This window comes from Sycon ciliatum, chromosome 11 (assembly GCF_964019385.1).
Source record: "Sycon ciliatum chromosome 11, ocSycCili1.1, whole genome shotgun sequence".
NCBI classification, from domain to species: domain Eukaryota; kingdom Metazoa; phylum Porifera; class Calcarea; order Leucosolenida; family Sycettidae; genus Sycon; species Sycon ciliatum.
In genome coordinates, this window is record NC_088653.1 from 25,324,021 (window position 1) to 25,345,653 (window position 21,633).

Here is a 21,633-nt window from a genome sequence, read left to right on the forward strand (position 1 = left end):
CAAGAAGGAACTGGACAGTCTTTTCTTTAACGACAACTACACCATAGCATATTGGCATAGCACCGCATGCTATATGCGCGGGTCCCTGGTTATAGTCCTCGTAGTAAAAGAATATTTTTCTTACTTTTCCCGTTGCAACTTTCCATCACACTAATGAATACACCGTTTTTGTTAAAAGTAATTTGACCTCTGCATTGCACATAAGGAATATACTCCAGCCAATGCTCAGCCTCAGACACGGGACCTACGACAAGTCATAAAATACATCAACAATGTGCTACGGTGCATCAGTGGAATGAAGTTCAATACCTACAATCATACCTTCATACTAATATAGCTGCCGATTTTAGCCCTACAGTGGACTCGTAGTAAGTCGAGCACCATGCTTTGTATGAACGCATTCATTTGGTATATCGATTGAGAAAAAAAGGTGCGATAGTTTTTACATGCCGAAGTTTCATCCTTCCGAAGGGAAGAATTCCAACTTTCCTGAGCATTTCCCTTGATGTAAGGGAACCTTCCTGCCGACATTCTCTCCAGGTAGTTTCTTGCGAATCTCTAATTTTTCATAGCGAGAGATGTGAAATTCATTTCAAATGGAGAAGAGAGAGCATGTCTGGGAAAAAACAGAACATATGGGTTAAGCCATCATTCTGACATCTCTCACATTTTGCAGTTAGTTATCCTCCTGGGGCTTACAATTACCTAACCAGGAGTTCTGTCCGCACTTGTAACAGGACCCCGTGCCAGTTGGTAAAACAACCAAATTGGCCAAAAGCTGCAGTTCAGAACCGAAATCGGGCATTAGTGCGAATAGAAACTTACAAAATACACCTCCAACGTGCACATTACCTCACTTGGGCAGTCTTGATATCGCTACGGAACAGAACCACGCGTATCTTCACAGTGCCAACCCGCTCCAAATATAACCAATTTTCATCCAAAAGTAGCAAAATTCCAAGGGCCTTAACGGTAACTATTTAATGTGTCCTTTTTCTGGACACATTTCCACCCTGGAGGACTTGGACTCCATACTCCACCACTTTGGCATGAAGTTGTGGTGGTACTGAGAGCGTCGGTGGACAGGTAACCTGTTCGGCACTGTATGGAAAGGTTGCTGCCAAACGTCCTGCTGAAACCGGAAATAGGTTTGTAATTGAAGCCGAGATCATCAAGATATGGACATTGCGCTGGAGACACAGAAGCATAACTTTAATGTCATTGCTCAAAATAGACACAAATGCACTCCAGAATCCTTACTTCGAAGTTGTTTGGCTGGTATATTTTATTTTACTACCGAAGAATGGACAGGCATTGCTGCCTACTTTCCTGGACAAGTGCATTGTCCAAGCTTTAACAAAATGACAACGAATTACTATTTGTCAATGCACACTCCGACAAACACCTCTGCTCACTTTAATTTTAAATGCTGGTCCCACATGTTTACATTGAATATGGCGCATAGACTAACATTTTCCATACCTGATGTGAAGCATTGATTTTTAAAAGTCTTACCAACTACAGTTAACATTATTGTTTGTGACCTGGTATTGACAGAAGTAGTGCACTGAGTCTGTAGAGTTGAATTCTGAGCAGCAGTACAGGTGAATGGTGGTGGGTTGATATCCACAATACATGTGATGTTGATGGTGTCACCAGGTGTGTAGTTACTACCATCTAGTGATGCTGTTCGTGTCTTTGTACACACACCAGCAGCACAATTGTTGGTATCAGTGCCAGTGACTACCACATTGTCGACCATTAGTGTCACTGTAGGTTCCGGGTATCCCTGGCCTGTACAACTGATGGGGTGCACAGTGTTGTTGTCAACTGTATCCGATGTGTTCAATGACAGTATGGTAGGTGGAACTGTGCATAACAGAGGTGCATACAGTGACAGATAAAATATGTACATGTACTACTTTGAAGTACGATGATCAGAACGTGTTTTATCCTTTTCCACCTTTGTCACAACTTGACCACCCGACTAATATCGAGAGTAGAGAAAAGTTGATTATAGTGTGCAAGTAATGTCACATGCAAAGATCAGCACAAGAATCCTCTTAGCACAATCTAGTTGCAGTTACTAGTAGATTACTTCATGTAATACTGAACACACCCTCAAAATGTGCTGGTGTTTAAACAAGATGGCGTTCATTCCGGCCCCGACGTAACCGGTATATCCAACCGTTAGCGATTAAAGTTAGTTTTTGCATGTGAAATATTTCCTGGCCGTGCCCGTGGACCTTTTGATTACACTGAGGTTAAAATCTGATTTTCTCAAATTTGGTGATTATCGGCTTTTACATCTCAGCTTATTATTTGCACAGAGTTGAACAATGAATCCTGCTTTGTTTCTTTGAAAGCTACCTAACTGACAGGTTACAGGCTGTACGCGTCGGCAACAGCCTCTCGTCTCCCCAGGCAATTAATTCTGGTGTTCCACAGGGGTCAATCCTGGGGCCACTATTCTTTTTAGTCTACGTCAATGATCTACCGATGTCTGTCCCTAATGTTTCACTGTTCGCCGATGACACCACAGTTTCCGCTTCAAGTAGTTGCAAGCAATTGCTAGTCAATGACCTCCAGAAAAAGATAAACTCCGCCATTTCTTGGATGTCGACTTGGAAGCTGAGACCGAACACTAGTAAGACCAAAGTGATGTTCTTCTGTAGCGGTGCTAGTGATCAGTTCTGTAATGTTCCTTTATCATGTCCTGGCAGCTCATCGACCATAGAAATTGTCCATGATCATAAGCACCTTGGTATAATTATTGACGACTGTCTAACATGGGCTCCTCATGTAGACTATATTTGCAAGAAAACTAGTAGTGTTCTCGGCATCCTATATCCTCATCGTTCTCATTTGCCAAATACATGCCGTTCTATGTTTTATCGCTCGTATCTATTACCTATTTTCCAGTATGCATGTCAGTCTTGGTGTAGTCTAAGTCAACATCTTGTGAACAAACTTGAAATCCAACATAAATCTCTTCTTAAAATATGTTTTAACAAGCAGCGTTTATTTCCTAGTCTTGAGCTCTATTGTATCAGCAATACTCAGCCACTGCAAGATAATCGCAAACAGCAGCTTTGCGTTTTGATCCACAGAATTCGCCTAGGTAAAATTCCCATTCATCTCTCCGTATTCAATTGGTTTTCTCTGTCCCGGTCCACTCGTAATAGTCTCTCACTTCCCCGTGCTAATTCAGCCGCATTTACCAACTCTCCTCTGTTTTTGTCCTTCAGCCTTTTAGCTGCAACTTCTCCAGCATGTTAAGACATCAAAATGTCTTTCCAGCTTTAAAAATGCACTCCGATCGCATAATGTAGTACGATAGGATCTCATTGCTGTATTCTTGTCTATCCTTCTTTCTTCTCTTTTTCTATATTCCTTTCTTTTCTTTTCTTGCCGTGGTTGGCTATAACCCCTCTCTCGCACTTTGCGTGCCAATTGGTCATGAACCACGAGTTGAGTGAAATAAATATAATAAAATAAATCATGGCCACCGACACACTTTCTGTGCCCCGCAAAAAGTAGCTCTGGACGACGTTCAGCTGTCCGAAATATAATTCGCAGCGTAATTTTTAAGAAAGTGGTCCGACTTCAATGGCCAGCACTGTCAGAGAAATAGCTCCAAACTCCTACTTCTTGTGGCAAGTTCCAGTCGACTAGTTTATTACTTGAATAGGTTTGATACCCTTTAGCCTTGAACGAAATCTTGAATGAACCTCCACATGGGGCTCTGCATTTATTCCATGTGGAGTATGAGTTGCAGGAACCGACTGTGCACGTCTGCCTCCATGTCCGCGTCGATGGCCGATACCCTGCAATGCCCACGACCATTGTCACGCTGAAAGAGAACTACGGTTTTTGATTACTTATTATTAGTGGAGCAAGGAAAATTTGAATAATTAGAATATTCTAGAACAGTAACACGAGAAAGAATATTTGAATGCGAACAGCAAAATACGAACATTTGATTTACTGTATTATCGCACCTGTAGTATCCCTGCCCGACCAATACGGAAGCAGTACGGAACTAATACGGAGCTTTGCCTGATGAATATTTAGTGTATCACTGTATGTAAGCGTACGGCAGCTGCTGCATAAAAGCGGTTGCGCATTTCTGTTTTGATGAAGATGAGATTTTGATAATAACGATCTATTCAACCTCCAGGTGTGCACCGGAGAGAAAGTCAGTTATTTTGCCGCTTCTTCTTTCACTAATAATTATATCTTAGGTGTGTACCTGAAAGAAGTAGAATAAAAGTAACTCTTGTTGATTACACCGCGCCTACCACTCGGCTACCCATTACATTGGTGGCAGCGGTGTAGTTTTAAATAAAACAACGTGATTCGACCCCAGACCCCCATGGCTCAACCCGCTGCAGCTCCGTGCGACGAATTAAGATAAGAATCATGTTTCTTGCCTTCCTGGTCTTGGCTCTGCTTATTAGCCTGCAGCACAGTCAGGGTGCTAGCGTGGATCACCCTTCTTTCCGCACGGCACTCACTTTACACTCCGATGGCGATTCCAAGCGACCCGCTACCTATACTACCTGTGGTGATGGCGAAGCTGATGAGGACGACAAAAGGGAGGCTGGTACCCAAGACAAGGAGGGTATTCCCCAAGACCAGCAGCGTTTGATTTTCTTCATTTGGTACTTCATTTGGTACTTCGCCTCCGTGGTGGGATGCAGATTTTCGTCAACACTCTTCCTTGCTATACCATCACTCTTTACGTCGCGCAAAGCAATGCTATCGACAATGTGAAGACCACGATTCAAGACGAGGAGGGAGGTCATTTGTCTGACGCCGAGCTAGCCGCTCTGATTGACCGGCTCAACCAAGATGAAGATAAAACCTGGCTTGCCCTCGGCCATAGCTCCAGCCGCCGCCGTGGTTACTAACGCTGATTCCAGGTATGGCATTTTCTTTCCTGTCTTCCTTCAGTCTCCTTGTTCTCTTCAGTCTTCCTTTATGCGAGTATGTGAATCCAGTTTAGTTTGGTAGGCGTCTGATCATGGTGAGCCACGGCTTACCCAGCTAACGTGGGACAATGTGTGTGACAACGCCCCTTATAGGTATAGTGTATTCAGTTCGGTTTTTGACCTGCGATGTTCCTGGCGGGTTGTGCCAGCGTTGTGCAGCAAGAGTGCTGTGGTTTTTCAGGTCCTACTTGGAGGACAGTTCTTTCCCCTTTTAACCCGTGAGATCGTGTGAGCCTGGTGTGCTTCTACTTTATGATTTGTTATCAGTTCATTTCTTCTGTCTACTCTAAACGTTATCATTTCCGATATAATTTGCCATCTTCCGGTTGACCCTCTTTTCGTAACTCTTCACTAATTTTTTGAAAATCACGATGGCGTGATTATCTGTAGGAAGGGAGGGTGTAGTATCCCTGCCCAACCAATACGGAAGCAGTACGGAACTAATACGGAGCTTTGCCTGATGTATATTTAGTGTATCTCCGTATGTAAGCGTACGGCAGCTGCTGCATAAAAGCGGCTGCGCATTTCTGTTTTGATGAAGACGAGATTTTGATAATAACGAGCTATTCAACCTCCAGGTGTGCACCGGAGAGAAAGTCAGTTATTTTGCCGCTTCTTCTTTCACTAATAATTATATCTCAGGTGTGTACCTGAAAGAAGTAGAATAAAAGTAACTCTTGTTGATTACACCGCGCCTACCACTCGGCTACCCATTACACACCGTCATCATCATCATCATCACCATCATTTGCGTTGCCGAAAAATAATAATAGTAAAATAAAAGAAATGTAGAAAGGAAAAGGACGTAAGGATACGAGTTAAGAGTAGCTCTCCATTACTGTAACTGGATACCTTATACAGTCAGAAAGTGCAATAACTAGGCACAAAACTGACAAAAGTACTGAGACACTTAACTCGCATCCTTATGTCATTTTCCTTTGTACATTTATTTATGGCTCAACATCCGAGTTTGAAAATAAAATAATAAACGGCATTATGCAGCTGTGTGAGCATTAGATGCACAGTGGGACTGCCAGGCATCTCTGTCATATGCCAACTGGCAATTCTCATGCAGAGACATATCAGTCCACGAAACGATATTGTCAGCGAAGGAAATCTTCGGACGACAAAGCTTTCTCTTACCATCCACGACACCAAACATCACGTCACGTACAAGTTCGCAGCCTGATGGGCTGCATGTGTGCCCGAAATAGGTCAGTTTGCGTATCCTTTAAAGTTTGCCTGTGGACAGTTGTGATTTTTTCGGGAAACCTCTAAGGGTCGTTTTCGCTGATTGCGGCTCATTTGGTGCTCCGCGGATTAGCCTCGAGGTGCGTCTCTCTACAGAACTACCCCTCCCCATTATTGCTTAGAACTAATAGAAGAGACCAACAGTACCAATGGCGACAAACGAAGGCATGGACCTGGCTTTGGTTGGCTATGAGGAGCTCATCAAGATCGGCGAGCAAATGTCTGTGGATAAAGCCTCGAGCCTCTCCCGGCCGGATCTGGTGAGCGAGCTGAGGAAGCGTGGAGTGGGCGTGTTGGCGCAGAGTTCGCTACCCACATCGGAGCTCCAACTTGCAATTGTAAGCCTAACTGACTCAATTAGCTGCATGTCACAGGAAATTGTCTCCTTGAGACAGGATAGAGCCGACAAAATCCTGAGTCTGGAATTAGAAGTGCAACAACTCAGGCGGGAAGTTCAGGGGCTCCAACAACCGGAAATCTGTGTACACCCTCTCGTACAGGAAGCACAGCGAAATTTGGCAATGTCCGGCGGGAAGTTGTACAGCACCGCCGTAGGAGACTTGAATCCCCCACGTGCACGCACCCATATTTCCTCTGGTCCTATGCAGTACACACAGGGTAGTACGGGTTCTAGTACTCACCATATGACCCCCGCTCACACCACCTCCAGCCATTTGTCGCAGCCTGTTTTGTCAATGCATGGCACCAGACCACACCCACCTGAGCAATCCAACCCAGGGTCGAGTGCTGCTGGTGCAGAGTGGTCGGAAGTCACACGCCGTAGGGTTACGTCACGCTACGTGAAACCACAACCCAGGGCAGCCGACCCGCGTGTGCTAACAAGGCGTGAACGTACAAAGAAGCTTGTTCTGTACGTTGGAAATGTCAGTCCGGGTTGCAGGGCTGAGTCAATAACAGCGTGGTGCAAGGCCCGCCAAGTTGACGTACTGAACTGTTCGATTTCAGAAAACACGTGCCTGGTTACTAGCCATGCTCGCGTAACCGTGGCAGCATCGGACGAGGACAAAGTTCTCGACTCCAAATTCTGGCCGGCCACCATCCAGCACACAGTGCGAAAGTGGCGCTTTGCTGATGCCCAAGGTAACAAGTCGTCTTCTACTTCGCGGCGAGGCAGTGATGATCAATCCTGAACTGTCATGCTAACAAACCAACATACACAACGATGCAGCAACAACGACTAAATCCCAACGCCCCTGTATTCACCCCACGATCGAAACCAGCCCGCCAGCTCTACCCCGCTCAGCCCTCCTCTGGCCGACCCGCACACATTGCATGTCCAGCGCTAAATCCCTCAGCGTTCCCTTTTTTCCTTAAATCCCAGCGTGATTTAACCCTAGTATCTCTGAATTGTCGCTCTGTTGTCAACAAGCTGTCTGAGCTCTGCGTTATTGCCGAATGTGCTAAGCCTGACATAATCTGCCTAACAGAGACGTGGCTCTGTCCCTCGAACCCGCTCTCACTGTCAGGCTATATCTGCATCCGCAGAGATCGACCTCCGGAAGGCAATCGGTCAGCACATTGTAGCCGTGGGTATGGGGGTGTTGCCGTACTTGTCCGTTCGGACACCTTTCCGTACGTCTCCCCTCTTGCCGACCTTCAACGCCCTGGCTGCGAGTCTGTGTGGCTTGAACTTGGCTCCCCCTCTACTCAATCTCAGAATCCCATCTTACTATGCTGCATGTATCGACCACCCTCACAGAGCACAATGCAATTGTCGTACTTTTGTGACATGTTTGTTGAGGCATTACAGTCAGTCTGTTTAGATTCTTATGATCTGCTAGTGACTGGCGATTTCAACGCCCACAACTCAAGCTGGTGTCCCACCGATTCTACCTCGAAGGCTGGTGATCTCCTTAGCACAGTATTTGCTGCTCTTGGGCTCCACCAGATGGTTGACTTCCCCACTCATTCCTCGCCTAATGGCTCTGTTTCGTGTCTGGACTTGGTGATCACCAACCGACCACGCCTCGTGCGCTCAATTGATCAGGCACCTCCCTTGGGTATGTCTGACCATATACAGATTGTTTGCACTTTATGTTACGACCCTATTTCGAACTACTTCCCCAACTCTGCCACTGGTCCTCCCTCTTCACTGTATCGCTTCAAACAAGTACCTTCGCACCTTTGGCAATTAATCAACGCTGATTTAGCTGGCTACAACTGGTCCTCTCTGAACTCGTACACTGATGTTAATGACGCACTTCATCACTTTGATTGTGAGCTCCAGTCCGCCTTCCGTCGGCACCTCACTTCATTCGGAGCCACCCACACTGTGACATCTCCACGACCCCGCATGCAATCTCCACCATGGGTTACTGCTGAGCTCAGGTCTGCTGTAAAACGCAAGCGTGATCTATAAAGTGTGTACAAAAAATATCCGACAGCAGTAAATCATGCAGTTTATAACCGACAAAGGAATGCTGTAAACCACCTGTCTCGGCAAGCACATCGTCAATATATACGCTCCATCCAAGCATCACTAACGTCACCGAATCGACCTACACTCTTTCAGTTTGTGCGAGCACAGCGGCACACTTCCGGCCGTGTCATGCCCCAAACGATGATAGCATCCGACGGTACGGTCGCCACGTCCCCCAAGAGCATAGCTGATGTTCTGAACACTCAGTTCACCTCATTTGGGCTACCTGATGATCCTCCGTGGCGCATTCCCCCTTTGTCCCAGTTGCCTTTCATATCTGTTCCGTTCCGTACAATCACTGTCACTACGTTTCAAGTTCGGAAATATCTGAAGCGCCTGAAATGTGGAAAGTCTCCCGGCTCAGATGGGATCCCGAATGAAGTGCTGCAGTCTCTTTCACCATCAATAGCCTATCCTCTCGCCATTATTTTTAATATGTCATTTCGAACTGGTACATTCCCACAGGATTGGAAATCCGCCATCGTGACACCGCTTTACAAGAATAAAGGCTCCCGTGCTTGCCCGGCAAACTACCGCCCCATCTCTGTGCTGCGCACAGTTTCCAAACTTTGTGAGCGTATTGTATTCGATTCCCTCTACCTGCACATCGCTCCGGCTCTCTCATTCTGCCGTGGTGACTCAACTCAATACCAGGTGACTCGACTTGTCCAAGACATAGCGACAAAGAGGAACTGTGGGGAGCACGTGGGAATGGTGTTTTTCGACTTGGCTAAGGCATTCGACACCGTTTGGCATCGTGGCTTACTTGCCAAGTTGAAGGTCACCTTCCGGGTGGAGGATGCTGCCTTGCGTTGGATATCCTCGTATCTGTCTGCTCGTTCTCAGGCTGTTCGCTTGTTCTATTTCTTGTCTGATCCCCTCCCTGTAACGTCTGGAGTGCCCCAAGGTTCCATTCTGGGTCCTTTGTTATTCTTGCTTTACGTTAATGACCTACCTTCAGTTGTCCCCGATGTTAGTTTGTATGCGGATGACACTGGCCTTATCTGTTCTGATTCCTACCCTGCACAATTACTCCTTACCATGCAGCATCGCATCAACAGCACTGTCATGTGGATGCAAACGTGGAAACTCCAGCCCAATTTAGACAAGACAGAAGCCATGTATATTTCTTCATCCCCTCCTGATCAACCATTATTCTTCCCTGACTCGACTATGCCTATCCGTGTTGTTACTCAGCACAAACATCTAGGTGTGATGTTTGACTGCAAACTCTCTTGGGCTGCACATGTCAACTGTGTATGCAAGCGAACCAGTTCAGCCTTAGCAGTACTACAACCACATTGCACTCATTTGCCCATCCAGTGTAAACTATTATTTTATCAGTGCTATATTCTCCCTATATTCGACTATTGCGATACCGCTTGGTGTGGCCTTTCTGACACAACTCTGAGCCAATTAGAAGTCCACCATAGATTTATACTTAAAATTCTTTACAACAAGGATCGATGTTTTCCTTCGGATGCCCTTTATCGACTTGCACACACTTCTCCTCTCTCCGTTCGTCATAAGCACCATCTTTGTACACTGGTTCATAAGATATTTCTTCATAAAACCCCTTCACACATGATGAAGTACAATTGGTTTTCGACAAGCTCAACCCGTAACGCGCTCACCCTGCCTCTTGTTAAGTCAGCCCAGTATCTAAAACCCCTTTGTTTTCCGGCTACTCTCATTGGTTATCATTACCATACGGTCTGAAAACTTGTTCTTCTATTGGTCAGTTTAAAGATCTACTATCACAACTGAACTAGACGCAATAATTATCATCGAAGAACATTCTCGAATACCTGGGTGATGCACGAATTTTGATAGTGCTCACTTCCGTTAATCGTTTTTCTTTGTAATTTTCCATTCATTTTCTGCTTTAATTCATATTTGCTTTGTTTTCCTAGCTTACTATTGCCGTGGTCCTAGAGGGTGGTGGCGTTCCCACGGCGGATGCGGAAAACTCGGCTTTCAGCCGAGTCTCACGCGAACCGTGAAATTTATTTATTTATTGCCGTGGCTGGCTCACCGCCCTTGTCTCAGGGGATTCTGTCCCTGCATTAGCTATGCTTGTCACATGCTATGAGATTGTGTCTAATAATAATAATTTCGACTGCGTAGTGTTTGACAGACCAGCCGGCAACAGGCCGGTCTGGAAGTAGGACAGTAGTATTAGTGGCAGTGCAGGGTAGCATAGTGTAGTAGGGTAGCGTAGTGTAGGGTTTAGGTAGGTAAATCAGTCAGGGAGACCTTCTTCGCCATGGGCGAGCTCGCAGGAAAGCATGCGATGAAACTTCTCTGCTTCCTCCCGGGTATTGAGCAAACCCTGCTCAGCGTGCTGCAGACCCTGATTTTTCATGTCAGCGTGTAGAGGGATCGTGAGTCGCGTTTCCATCAGCGTGTGGACGACCTCTCCGCGCAGCTCCTAGGCCTCCGTGAGGAATTTTGTTCCCTGCAGAAATCCGCCATTGCTCCTGGCAAGGCCCCTTCACGATCTTCTCAGCACCAAGCCCAAGGCGACAAATCTCGCACCCGTACGACACCTCGTAACCGTCTTCCCCAGCTTGAATCAGCAGCAAACCCGAACTGCACATGGAGGCGGTGTTGCTGTATGGCTAAAAGCAGGTCTGTCCTTTCGTCACCTTGACACCGTGCTATGTCATGACTTTGAAGTCATCTGGTTTCTACTTGAAACGAGTGATCATCATAAAATTGTATTTATTATTATTATTATTTATTCTTCTTTTACTAGGGAATTCCCAACAGGCGTCAGCGCCTTTTTACAGGGAACCCTAGGTATAATTTGATGGATGAGCGAAATTCAGCTGGTGAACTAGACATGCGGCAAGCCGGTGGAAGTGTATTCCACCTGGCAGCGCCCAAATAAGAAATTGCACTAAAGCCATATCGGGTGTTAGCGGGGGGCAGAACAAGAGCAGCAGAGACTTGGCCACGGGTAGTGGCTGCAGTGCGAGCACCATGGGCGCGCAAGGTAAAGCGGTCTCGCAGAAGAGGACTAGCAAGTCCATTCAGGCAGCGGTAAACAAATACATAGGTTTTGAAGTTGAGGCGTTTCTCAAGGGCGTACAAGTTAGTATGACTGTATAGAAGAGTGGTGGGAGTCATTCTATCCAACGAAAATATTCTCTTTAATGCTACGCGGCTGGCAGTAAGAAGCTTGTCATATAGGGCTTGTGATAAGCAATGAATATATGCAGTGCTGCCAAACTCAAATGTGGACTGAATGATCGATAAATAGAAAAGTCGTTTGCCAAAAATGCTGATATTCTGCTTTGCGTGGACAAATGCTCCAACCTTCCTATTGACATTTGCACATACTGCATCCACTTGGGTTGAGAAAGACAGATGTTCGTCAACCAGTATTCCTAAGTACCGAGCGTAAGCAGATGGGACTATGGAAGTGCCCCGGCAGTTGACTGCGGTGCCAGGTGGCAGCTCTGTGCTCGGTCGCCTGAGCAGGACAAACTGAGTCTTGGACGGGTTTAACACCAATCCCTTCTGATCTAGTGTATTCTGCGCCCTCTACCGGTCTAGGATCTCCAGTGAGTCAGATATCAGTCTTATTGAGTGTCTTGAGGAGACCTTGCTCGCTGTCTGGCACCTCGGCGACTATGTTCTGATCACGGGTGACTTCAATGTCCACAGCACCGCTTGGCTGGGCAGCACCAAGACCACTGTTGCTGGGGAAGCCTTAGAGGACTTGTGCGCCTCGCACTACCTCACCCAACATGTCTCCGAACCAACCCGCAAGAACAACACACTGGACTTATCCGACGTCCCAGGTGCAGCATCTGTCACCACTGGTCCCCCGCTTGGACGCTCAGACCATGTCACTATCTTAACGGAGTTCAAGACCGTACGTCACCGCAAGGAGCAACCGGCCCTAAGAACCGTCTGGCAGTATGCTAGAGCAGACTGGAGAAGGATGCGCGCACATCTTAGCCGCATTAACTGGCCAACTATTCTATCAAATGACCCTGACGCTGCTTGCGAAGCCATCACAGGAATTGTGCGTGATGCCATGTCTCAGTTTATTCCCTCCAAGACCATTAAAGTAATGGCCACTGACCCGGTCTGGCGAACACCTGCCTGCCAACAAGCGGTGCACCTAAAGCAACAAGCCTGGAGAGTCTGGAAGCAAGACCCTGATAGCTTGCAACAGAAAGAAACCTTCCTGGCATCCGTTACACATTGTGGGCATGTTCTGCAACATGCCCAACAGCAATGCAAAGAGCGAGCTTCTAGAAAGCTGTCATCTGGCTCCTTGCAAGACAAGCAATGGTGGACAGCTATTAAGCGAGCTTCTGGTGTTAGCCGCCAAAGCGATATACATGTCCTGGTGGACAGATCTGGACACGAGCACACCACTGCTAGGGAGAAAGCTGAGTGCTTTGCCCAATACTTTGCCATGAAGTGCAGCCTCGGCTCTAACGATTTCTCTGCCTCTGATCAGCTCCCTGCTATGCAACTAGATGCCTCGGCACCTCAGATCACAGCCATCCACTTTCGTCCAGCCAATGTCCGTCGTCAATTAGCGGCGCTAAATCCGCACAAGGCCCCTGGCTCCGATGGCATATCAGCTAGAGTCCTCAAGGAATGCCACAGGGAGCTGGCAGAGCCTGCTGATCGCTTGTTCTCTTGCTGCTTCAGAGCAGGGGTCCGGCCAGATTCCTGGAAACTAGCCCATGTGTCCCCCATACACAAGAAGTCCTCCAAGTCAATTGTTTCGAATTATCGACCTGTGTCTCTCCTCAGCATCCTGTCGAAAGTCATGGAGAGTATAGTCAACTCCCAGCTTGTCAACTTCTTGGAACGCCACCGTCTGCTGAATACTCGTCAATACGGTTTCCGTCGTGGCACGGGAGCTGCAGAACTCCTGACTGTCCTACAGTATGAGTGGGCCAATGCCATGGCACAAGGTGGAGCTATGCAAGCAGTTGCCGTGGACAAAGCGGGAGCTTTTGACAAAGTGTCTCATGCTGGCGTACTTTACAAGGCCCGCCAGCTGGGGATAGGGGGTTCACTGCTCGCATGGCTTACCCACTACCTGCAATGTCGCACCATTAAAGCTGTTGGTCATGGCCAGAGCTCATCGGTGCACCCTGTCCAGTCTGGCATCCCACAAGATAGTATCCTTGGACCTACATTGTTCCTCGTGTACGTAATGGACATTTCAAGCTGCTTGTCGCATGGCACAAACCTAAACACTTTGGCTGATGATACAACTGTGTACTCCCTCCTTAAACAAGCCTCGAATGCCTCACTACAGCGCAGCCTAGATGAGCTTCATGCCTGGGGCAAGAGATGGAAGATTGCGTTTGAGCCATCAAAATCGCAAACTATCACTCTGTCTCACCAGCGGAAGGATACAGTGACCCCCCAGCTGTCATTTGGCGGCACTACTCTCCCTCCAGATGAATCTGTGAAGGTGCTCGGAGTGACGTTTGATTCTAAACTGAGCTATAGACTCCACCTTCGGCAAGTGGCATCACGTTCTAAGCAGAGGCAGGGGCTCCTGCGGAAGGTAGCACCCCTCCTCAGCCACGGGGGCAGGGTGACTGTTTACAAAGGATTCGTCCGGCCAATGTTGGAATATGCATCCCTCGCGTGGATGGGATCAGCTCCCTCACCCCTGGCCATGCTGGATGCTGTCCAGCTCCGCGCCCTAAATGTCATTGGCCCTGGTACCATTCTTCCCAGCCTACTTGTTCGGCGAAAGGTCTCTGCTCTCTGCCTACTGTACAAACTGATGTGCGGCCATGGTCTGCCTCAAGTTGCAGCCATGTGTCCCCCGCCGGCTATACCGCCACGTCATCGCCGCACACGAGCAGCCCAAGCACAGCACCATCCCCACAAGCTTGAGCTGAATCTCTCTCTTCTGATTACCTTCTGCGCTCTTTCCCATACTGCATCGTGCCAGTGTGGAATAGACTGCCACAGGCAATTCTGGACAAGCAGCCAGCCCGGAAACACCTGCAGAGCTTCAAGATTGCTGCATACCGTCACCTGAAACAGAGTGACTGGTGCTCTGCTCCTGACTGGTGCTAGCAATGCACATGTATAACACTGGCCTGCCATCAGTGGACGCAAATCATTATGTTGACCCTCTTCTAAAAGCAGCATTATAGTCATAGCGACGATATGCCGCTGAACTCTTTCTCTCTGTATACTTATATCTCTCCACCATTTTCACTCTCTTTCCCTCTCTCTCTCTCTCTCTCTTTCTCTCTCTCTTCTTTCTTGTGCACTCTCTCTCTCTCTCTCCCTCTCTCTGTCTCTCTGTCTCTCTCTCCTTGTAGATGGCCGGTACAAACCTTACGATCCCTGCCTGACGATGTCAGGAAGGAAGATCGCTTTCATTGACACTGCAGAGTTCAAGTTCCTGGGGCGAAGGCTGCATGCTGTTTTCTCTGAGCAGACCCAGCGGGAAGACATCCGTCAACTCACTGTATCTCTCATGCAAAAAGTAGATAGCTCTTGGCTTCAAGAGCACCACAAGCTATGGCTTTACCACCATCTTGTAGTGCACAAGCTTTCTTGATCTTTCCAGGTTCTTGAACTCACACAAGGTTTTGTACGTGAACTGCACTTTATGTGTTTACCATTTCTGAAGAAATGGTCAGGCCTACCTCGATGCGCAAACTCTGCCATTCTTTTTATTGGCAGTCGCAAACGTTTTGGCTTACGTCTCCACTACCTTCCTACGGTGTGGAAAAGTGCCAGTCCATCAAATGGCACATTCTTCGATCGAATGGGGACGCGCGCATGAGGGCGCTGTACACTCTGCGTCGGAGTAAGGATGCGAAGCTGACAAAGCGATATGCGGCGACAATAGAGCTGGAGTGTGCAGAGGCATCAGTAGGTCCAGGGACTCTTCGTCCACCGTCATCTTCAAGTCATCGTGCAGGGTTGGGTGCTCGTGCTCCGAAGCAGCATTCCAACCCCCCAAGGAAGGATCTCCTTCAAATATTTGAGGAGATCAACGCGCAGGAGCAGATTTTGAGGCTGAAGACTCTTCAGGTGCAAGGCAAGTGGTTGGAGTGGTCATCGGTGATGTGGCAGGACCTCTCGTGGAAATCCCTTTTGTACGGTGGTACTGGTAAGGATTTGAAATTTCTTCTCGCATCAACCCTCGACGTGCTACCTTCTCCGACGAACCTACGCCGTTGGGGAAACACCGTAGTGGATCCGCACTGTAGTTTGCGCCGTACCTGGGCCTGTACTACGCGCCACGTGCTTGTCGCCTAGCCCTGGACCAGGGACGTTACACCTGGAGGCACGACAACGTACTCGGGGTCAGGAACATGCGTGAGGAGATTCGAATCCGCACTGCCGCAAACACCGTAAAAACCGAGAATTCAAATGAGCTCGACTTCATCTCGTTTTGCAAGGCGGCAGAGAAGCCAGTTCGCGTTCAGCCCAGACGAAAGTTGGTTACGACTGATCTCCTCAGACTGGAAACTTCTTGTCGACTCAGTTAGTGCAAAGATTTCTTTTCCTAGCTGTGTTGCACTTACCACCCTAAGACCAGATATAGTTCTGTACTCTACGAGTCGTAGGATTGTATTCTGGATGGAGTTGACAGTTTGTGCTGAGGACAGATTCAGTGTCAGTACTCGCGGAAGGACAGGCAGTACGCGGATCTGGCCGATCAATGCCAAGCAGACGGGTGGCAGACTGGCAGGTCATTTCTTTTTCGGTTGAGGTAGGTGTGCGTGGTTTCATCCCGGACTCTCTTCGGAGGGCTCTGAAAGCGCTTGGATTTTTTCTAATCGAAGAATAAAATTTATTTGTAATTTGTGCAGTAAGACGTCTCTGCGAAGCAGCTACATCATCTGGTTGGGACGTCAACAAAAACACTGGTCGGAAGATCCACTTTTCTGAGGTACTGTATGTGGGGCTCCGTTTATTGAGGTGCGTTGAAATTTGTTCTCTTTATCTTATTATTTCTTTTCTATAATCTCCCCATATGAGTTCCTATCAGTTGCTGTGAACACCTTGAGTGGAGAGCGCTTGCTCGAGCGTTGAAGCGGGTTCTTAATCCACCATACCCAGTTCGCAAGGCTGGGCGGGGTTGTGAGCAGGCTTTCATTTCATCTTTTCTTATTATTTCTTATTATTTCTGCTTTTCATCTCTTTACAAAAATTCTGCGCTTTTTCTCCATCTGCGCATAAATTCCAGACTGACAACCTGCTTGTTAAATCATGCACTTGCTTTCAGGCGTAAAAACCCTGTTGTAGAGGTCTCAGTCCTCATTTGTTAGACTTACCTGTCTTTATAAATGTAACTTACTCTCTGTCTCTCTCTGTCTCTGTCTCTCTCTCTGTCTCTCCCTCACTCTCTCCCTCTCTCTCACTCTCTCTCTCTCACTCACTCTCTCTCACGCTCACTCTCCGTCTCTCTCACTCTCTTTCTTGTGCACTCTCTCCCTCTCCCTCTCTCTGTCTCTCTATCTGTCTCTCTCTCTCCCCCTCTCTCTCTCTCTCTCTCTCTCTCTCTCTCTATCTCTCTCTCTCTTTCTCTCTCTCTCTCTCTCTCTCTCTCTCTCTCTCTCTCTCTCTCTCTCTCTCTCTCTCTCTCTCTCTCTCTCTCTCTCTCTCTCTCTCTCTCTCTCTGTCTCTCTCCGCCATTCCCCACGCCCCCCCCTCTCCCATGGTGCTTGCTGTGTACGCCGATCCCAAGACCCTTGGTCGGGGGAGTCCACTGCATCTCACCAGCACAGCTCATGTAGCGCCTACACACCCATTGTTGTCTTTTTTCTTATTATTCTTTTTGTCTCCCATTCTTCCGTAGGTATGTGCAATGTGATAAAAAAAATATTAATTAAAAAACCAGCTTGACCCAGCCGATGCAGATGATGGACAACAGGCAGGGCAGGCCGACGTGACCTCTGGCTCTGCACAGCACGAAACCCATAACCCGTACGGACGACCCCGGCTTGTTCCTGAGCTTGTGCAATCAAACTGCGAGAAGAGCCAATAGAGAGGTTCCGGGGTACGATTTTCCGTGCAAAAATCCATCTGGGCGCTACGGATTTTTTCCAGGTGTGCTTCATACGATTTTTCGGCACGGAGAATCCGTGTGGACTGGCTTTCATACGAACCATGTTTCGTTTGGAGATTTTGCGTCATCGGGTGCAGAAAGATTTTTCGCGTGCAAGGATGACAGTTCGAAATTAATTGCCGCGGTCCCGCCAAGAAAGAAGTGATCCGTGTTCTTTGTGGGTAACCTGAGGCCTGGTTTACACGAAAACGATTGAAGAACGTTTTCATTCTGTGTTTGAAACGTTTTTGCTGTGTACACGACAACGATTGAATAACGATAAGCGTTTTTAGGTGTTTACACGGCACCGCGTTTTTCGGCGTTTTTCGGTGCGCAATGGTCACGTGCAACAAGTTAGCCTGGCAACGGCAGCAGAAACGTTTAGAAGTAAAGCGGGAAACTGGTGATGCGTTGGAAACTGGTTAAAGGTTGGTTCCATTCTCACGCAGCTTGCCTTTTTGTGTGTCTTCCGGATCTTCAAGTCGATTTTTTCGTGCTATCGTTTCCTCGTCATTCGCTTTCTCATCGCCATCATGCCAAGAGCACCAGCAGTAGGAGAAGCATTCCAGTGGACGGATGATGAGGTGTGTTTGCTTCTTTCTGTTGCAATTGAGTACAAGACACAACGGACCATAGAGAGTGTGGACTGGGAGAGCGTTCGGACAAAGTATGAAGACATTCTGGCCCTGCTCAAGGAGAAGCTACCGGAGACAGCGGAGGAAGCGCGGAATAGACCGGACATGAAGGATCTGCCTCATACACGGTAAGAGCTTCATCCCCCTCTCTTTCCTTGCAATGCCTCTGTTCAACATTGAAATTAAATATTTTTTTTTTAGTTTGCGAGCGCAATGACAAATTTACAGTACAAAACCATGATATTCTTTGCAGTATACATGTACATGTACATGTATAGAAAGGTGTACTAGAAGTTATGCATGCTGAAATAACAACATAGAAGACATTCGCACTGCAAAATAACTTGCTTTGGTTTTCAGCTTATTTCTTGTACACAAATACTTTGAACACAAATACTTTGAGGTGAACACTTTCCTGCTGTATTGGTCTGGAATTGATTATTGTTTTGTCTCGTGTCCCTTTAATCGTATTGATTGCTTCTGTAGAGATGAATTAAAACTTCAAGTGATGACGACAAAGATAAAGTCTATCCGTAACAAGTACCGGCAGACGGCTGATTCTGGAAGGCGAAGTGGGCATGGCAGAGTGGTGTTGCTGTATTTTGAGCTCTGCGAAAAGCTCTGGGGTGGCTCGCCAGCGACAAATCAGATTTCAACAGGAATCGAATCTTCTGTCCAGCAGCTTGATGACGATCCTGCAGGAACAGCAGCATCCGATGACTCTTCTCCTGAGGCATCGGTAACGCTGGACACTCCTGAGGCTGATGATCTGCTATCCCAGAGCATGGTGCACGAACGGAGGAATCTTCTGACAAGCCAGCTCACAAATCATTGGCATGAGCACCTGAAGAGGAAACTCCCCGCTGATCGGCAGCTGATTGCGGTGGCGCAGGAAGAGTTGGATCTGAAAAGAAAATTTGATGGAGAGTGCGCAGCAAGATAGAGAGGCCACAGCCAAGCAGCTTGCTTCCTTGTCTGCGAATCTCGAGACCCTCACAAACAGCATTTCAGCTGGATTTGGCTTGCTGTCTCAGGTGCTCGCACAGAATTCTGCCCAGCCCATGCAGCAAACGCAGCCCTGGCCAATGCAGCAGATGCCTTTCACGCCAGGGCCCGGGTTCAGCTCGCCCATGCAGAATTCAGCGTTTGCAGCTACTGGTACGTGTTCTCAGCAATCGAATGACGTGGCTGGGTCTTATGGGGTTGGACACCACCAGAATTTCACTACATCCACATCCACATCACCTCATACTCGTTCCCCTAGCCATATGTGAGCAAACTCTTTCTGTTACTCTCTCTCTTTCTCTCACTTTCTCTCTCTCTCTTTCTCTGTGTGTGTTTGTGTGTGCGTGTCTCTCTCTCTCTCTCTTTCTCTCTCTCTTTCTCTCTCTCTCTCTTTCTGCGTGTGTGTGTGTTTGTGTGTGTGTGTTTGTGTGCGTGTGTGTGTGTGTCTCTCTCTCTCTCTCTGTCTCTCTGTCTTTCTCTCTCTAAGCCTGTCGAGGACCTACGTAAACCGAAGCCTGATCAATCTATTTTAATTGTTTTTTTCTTTCTTTCTAATCTTCTCTTTCTCATTTCTGTTGCCTTTTAAGATGCTCTTGTAAGTCTATCATTCAAAGTATACCCCCGCAGTCCATGTAAATCCCGAGACCGGAATGGTCGAAGGAGTGCACTGCGCCTGACCAGCACAGCTCTTGTAGCACCTACTACTCCTTTGCTGTCTTTGTATTTTCTATTTGTCTCTTTCATTACCCACATCACTTTGTAGGGATGTGCACATAGTGTTAAAAAAATTTAAAAAAAGTCTGTACTATCAAGGAATAGTTTTCACAGACGAGTGGTTTGCCTTACTGAAGAATGGTGTACTTCACTTGTGTCCCTTGTTTAGTCTAGGCGCTGTAATGCTCACATCTACATACGCGCTGTGGCATTCCTTGACCACCCCAAACATTCATGATAGTAGAGAGGTTCTGCTACACGTGAAACGCAGAGAAATCGCGTAGGCCCGGGAACTCTATTCGCGTTCCCGTTACGTAAAGAAAGTCTGTTCTGCTCTACGTTCACGCAGAGAAATCACGTGGAATGTGTACTGAGACTTTCCCTTCCATATTTGACAGTTTTCTGCCTGCACTTGATCGATGCCCAGCAGATCTGTACGCATTTTCTCTGCGCGTGCCACAACGTAGAGAACCTCATCTCCGCGTAGAAATCTGGAGCCAAAACACGCAAAACCGTAGACTCTAACCCAGACACCTGCTCTCTACGTGATTTCTCTACGTTTCACGTATAGCAGAACCTCCCTACTTGTAAATTTGTTTTAGGATATGCACGCGCCTGAAACGGACTTTCCGGCTTTTAGTTACTGTGCATGAGTTGAGTCTGGAGTCTTGTTGTTTCGGAACTGGATACTACAGGTGTCCACTACTGGATACAATCTATCACCCTACCTTAATACAGAATTATCTGAAATTGGCCTTCGCGACTTGCACCAGCCCAGCCGACATGGTGCAGGCACACGCGCACACACACACGCGGAACAGCATTTCTTGTTTACTTCGTTGCTCTCATCCACCAAGAAATGAGGCGTTTCTTTCAAGAGAATCAACCGCACAGGATAGAGTAGTTTCCGAGTCGAAATGCAAAACCTAAAAAAGAACCAAGCTACGTAGGACTTCAGAAGGCTGAGCTGGGAAATACCTATGGAAAACGCCGACAGTGGATTACGGGCCCATTTTGCACGCAGCAAGATGATCGCATAACATGGACAACACTTTACATTACTAGAGTCCAGTCACAAGTGCAAAGGTGAACAAGATTGAAAACGCCTACAATGGATAACGGGCCTATCATTCAACAATTGGTGAGTTACGCACACAGCCACGCGATCACATAAGATATTCCAGTTTTCTCCGCCTTCTCCGTGAAATTATAATACTGTTGAATACGAATTAGGACAACGGACAACGGGAACAAGTTAGTGGGAACGACATTTATTATAGACGACGAGACAAGAGACCAAGACGAACGAAACGACTACATTGAAGAGTGAGAAAAGAGAGAAAGAGATCAAGTCTGAACGGCAAGATAAAGGGCCTGGGTAGCCATGGCAAATATGGGCGCGCAAGTAGCTACCCAGGCCAACGGAACAAAAGGAGACAAAAGGTGAGTACGCAAGTGCATGCAGGCCAGCTAGAAAAGGTACGGGAGGAGGTACCTAACATACCACCCCTCCTTGAAAAAAAA

The 21,633-nt window shown here is 47.4% G+C and overlaps 1 long non-coding RNA gene across 1 annotated transcript in view; it reads right to left on the reverse strand.

Moving 5' to 3' along the window:
* Positions 1 to 1,019: 1,019 nt before the first annotated feature.
* LOC135827758 (uncharacterized) overlaps positions 1,020 to 21,633 on the reverse strand; it is a 44,685-nt gene continuing 24,071 nt past the window's right edge. The window contains exons 2-3 of the long non-coding RNA XR_010555547.1: positions 1,516 to 1,869; positions 1,020 to 1,190 (exon numbers count right to left, since the gene is read on the reverse strand). This is a non-coding gene — a long non-coding RNA (uncharacterized LOC135827758). The remainder of the gene's footprint in view (positions 1,191 to 1,515; positions 1,870 to 21,633) is intronic.